Source organism: Vicia villosa, linkage group LG6 (genome assembly GCF_029867415.1).
Source record: "Vicia villosa cultivar HV-30 ecotype Madison, WI linkage group LG6, Vvil1.0, whole genome shotgun sequence".
NCBI classification, from domain to species: Eukaryota; Viridiplantae; Streptophyta; class Magnoliopsida; order Fabales; family Fabaceae; genus Vicia; species Vicia villosa.
In genome coordinates, this window is record NC_081185.1 from 96,956,010 (window position 1) to 96,960,467 (window position 4,458).

Sequence of the window (4,458 nt, forward strand, 5' to 3'; positions counted from 1 at the left end):
ATCATGGGCAATACCATTTTCTTTGAAGAATTCTTCAAGGGATCTGTTCTCAAATTCACCACCATGATCACTTCTGACCTTTATGATTTTACACTCTTTTTCAGATTGAATCTGAATGCAGAAGTCAAAGAACACTGAATGAGTCTCATCCTTGTGTTTCAAGAATTTTACCCACGTCCAGCGGCTATAATCATCTACGATGACTAATCCATATTTCTTCCCTCTGACAGATGCTGTTTTGACTGGGCCAAACAGATCAATGTGCAAGAGTTCTAATTGTGGTGTCGTTTTCTTTTACCTCCCCGTTTCACTTGGGAGGACGGCACGCTAAACCCTTCACGCGAAATTTGGAAGGAGAATGCGCCCGTGGTGGGATGAATTTTATTTCAGTTCTTCCTACGATATCACACGAACTTTCTTATTTGTCCTACGAGTAGGAAAGGGGAAAAAAAGATCTCAACTAAACCCTAGGAGTTTGCTAAGTGTGGGGATTTACACCTAGATTAGAAATTCTGGAGTCCGGGGGGTCGGTTATACATAGGGAAGTGTTTAAACACCCTACATATCTGTAGTACTCTACAGGAACCTTCTCTGTGTCATTGTGTTTGTGTTTATTGCTAATGATTGGGAAAGTTTCTCCTTTGTATTAGAGAGAGAGAATTGAATTGATTGAAAAAGACAGACAGATAGACAGACTGACTATTTTTGGTATTTTATTAGCTCGCTGAGATTCCTTGTGAACCTCATGCCTACATATCCCTAGTGGAAGTCAGAGCTTAATGTAGTTCGGGGAACTAACTAGGGGAAATTAATTGTTTTTGGTGCCTTGCTTGAAGCTCAAGGTTGAAGCTTGGAATTAAATCTCTGTTTACAGTAAAGAGACATGAAATTATCTCTACAGAGAGGTATTTGTACTATTCTACCACAAACATTTTGAAAGGAGTGACAGAATAACTGAATTCATTTCATTCAAGAGGGGGACCTTACTTGTGTACAAGTATGCCAGTCAATGCCTCTTAAATGAAAGAAAGATGCTCGTCCAAATTAGGGAAAGTGTACAAGTCTGGGTTATGTGCCAGAGCATGTCTTTCAAAGTCCTAAATGGGAGACTTTGATTGAAATTGAAATTGAAATGTTTGTTTGTTTGAATGTGGTAGAGTAGTAAAAATATCTCTCTATAGAGATAAGCTATGTCTATCTACTGTATAAAAGATTTGACTTTAGCTGGCTTGTATGAGGCCCAAGCTTGAGGCTTTTTGATTGATTAATTAATGTTATATTTGACTCTGGGAGGTGGCTCCATTGGGGGTTAATTACAGGGTATTTTTGTGTTCTGTACAAAGCCAAGAATTGAGGCTGACTCTGTTTAGGGAGACTCTATTTGTGTGCCTTGTACAAAGCCCAAGGTTGTGGCTGACTGTTGAGGATAATTGAATGAATGACTTTATTTTATGTGCCTTGTACAAAGCCCAAGGTTGTGGCTGACTCTAGCTAGGGAAAACATTATTTTCTGCCTTGTACAAAGCCCAAGGTTGTGGCGGACCTCTTAAATGAATTAAGTATGGATGACTATATGGGGAAAAGATCCTAAGTGTTAGGAATCTTTGACACATGAAAGATATGGTTTATCTGCCTTGTACAAAGCCCAAGGTTGTGGCTACTGAGTGATGAAGAACTCACTGGGGAGACTCTATTATCTGCCTTGTACAATGCCCAAGGTTGAGGCTGACTCTTGACAGGGGGAGTTTTATTGTTTGGGTGCCTTGTATGAAGCCCAAGGTTGAGGCTAACTGTTTTTGTTGGTTTTAACTCTACTGGAGATTAAAAAAGACTGTTTTTCTTTTGGAAGCTAACCCTTTCCAGGGATTTTGACTCAGCTGGTGAATTTGTCTGTTAAAAGACTGACTTTATCATGTTTTTGGAGGCTGACCCTTTCCAGGGGTTTTGACTTTTTTGGGGAAATTATCTCCTAAGAGAATGAAATTATTGTTTTGACATTTTAAACAGATGTTGGAGGCTAACCCTTTCCAGGGGTTTTTATTAAAATGAAGGAATGGATTGATTTTAAATGACTTTGGAGGCTAACCCTTTCCAGGGATTTTTTGTTGAAATGAAAAGATGGCAGAAAGATTATCTAGTGGAGACTCTTTGTTTAAAGCCCAAGATAAAGGCTGACTCAATGCTGAGGATGACCAAAACATAGATCCTAGACTCTACTAAGGAGGATTGATGAAGATAAGGGTGACAGAGACTGTCCATGTCTCTCATTCCAAAAATGTACTCAATGTGAAATTGAGACAAACTTAGCTTGTTTAAAGTCTGGTTTAAATTGGAAGAAACTCACCAGGGTAGGCTAAAAGGTGACTAAAGACCTGTTCCTATGTTTATAAGAAACCTGATGGGTCCTTGTATACAAGCTCAAGAGGAAGCTGGAAATGCTTTTAAGAAGCCTGTGGGTCCTTGTACAAAGCCCAAGAGGAGGCTAATCGAGGGTCCTTGTTATAGCACAAGAGAAAGCTTATGTGGTTTTGAACTTATTTTGGCTCTAAGCAAATGGGTAAGAGGTTTCACCGGGAATAATTCCTCTTTGGGTGGATGTGTCCTATTTATTTGGATTCTAAGGTTTTTGCCAAGATGTTTCACCGGGAATAATTCATCTTGGGGGTTTGAACTACAGATCTCTAATTAGGAAAGAGCCTTCACCGGGAAGACATTCTCAATCCTAGGTCATATTCCTATAATATATATATAGTTTAACTGTCCTAAGGTTTATACTCAAACGCAGTTCTAAACTAATATATGCACAGTTTATATTTGACAGTAATTTAAATAAAGACTGTAAATCGAAAGCTTGTAAAGCCTAACCTGGATGGAGTGGAGGCCATTGAAGAAGTATGTACAGAGCCTCAACAGTAATTGGTGGATAATAGTTGAATGTACTTTATGATAAACAGTTAATGATTTTTGAAAACAGAAGAAGTGAAGATGGACAAAGGTCACATAGGTATCTGAAGAGTTTCACCGGGAATAATGCCCTTCAAATACCAGAAGAATGTTTTGAAAACAGAAAGAAGATTTTGAAAATACAGTTTTGAAAACAAGCTAAGAAGAGAAGGTGTTTGGGACTTACACTCTATTAGAGGCCCATTTAAAAAAAGGTTTACTGTTTATGAAAACAGTTGAAAAGATACGGGGTTCTGTTGTTTGAAAACCTCGATTGTCTGTTTACTTTGAAGTTTGAACATAATTTGAATTTTGACAAAAGTCAACTTAATTGAAGTACAGACAAAATCTATACCTAATTAAGACCTAAATGATTAGGGTTTTTATCATATGATTACTCACACAATTAATTAGATTAAAACAAAGTGAAAATGTATATTAAGTATTTAAGAAAATAACTTAAAACATATGATTTTAAACCTAATTAAAATATAGGAAATAAATAATATTTTTATGATTTTTTTGATTAAACACAAAATATATGTATTAAATGACATGTGTGTGAAAAATGAAGTAAAAATGACTTAATTTGATAGATTAAATAATTAAGTGAAGTTTGTATAAAAAAAGAAAGAAAATAAGAGGTAAAAAATTGGTTTGGCCCTAGTATGGTTCGAACCCACGCCCCTTTGGTCACACCACAAAACAATAACCAACTGAGCTGCGCGCGCAGCTTGTTATTCAGATGCAACGAATTGTTTATATTTTAAAAAGATCCATGAGATTCAAATTTCGCGCGCCACCATCTTCGTCTTCAACCTTGAGCTCAGAAATTTTGAATTTCTAACTCCCTTGTTTCTCAACCAAATGGTGTGATGTAAACATCAATTTTGCTTGATTTTGGACGAGGAACATGGCCATGGATTCAGAATTTATTTATCTTAAGTGTAACTAACTAATTTTAGCATGAACACGAAGAACACATAAACCCTAATTTTAAAATTAAATGATGCACAAGATGAATAAATGAATGATGATAGAGGGTTTTTAGTCCTCTGATGATGCTGAACAAGATAGAATCGAGCTATTTCATAAAGAGTACTTGAATTAAGGAGCTGGAGCTTGAAAACTTACCTCTGAAAATGGAGGTCGTGAGGATGATTGAGAGCACCTGGGCTTGTATGGATGATCTGGATAGCTTCCTTGTAACCCAGTGATGCTAACTGAATGCTTATTGTGACTTGAATCCTTCTGAATTGTTCTATGGACCTCCCTCGATTTCAGCTTCAAGTGGACATGGAGGTTGTTGAATTTGGAGTTACAGATGAGCTGCAGCCATCTGGTTAGCTTCACTATGACCAGAGGAACGTGCCTGGATGCTTGGCTTTGTTGGAAACTCTTTGAATTGCTCGATGGTCCTCCAACTGCAAGTGCTCCAAAATGAACTCGATAATGGTGTTTTTCCACTTACAGAAGTGATCCAGGTGCTTGGATCACCTCAAATGAACCCCCTGA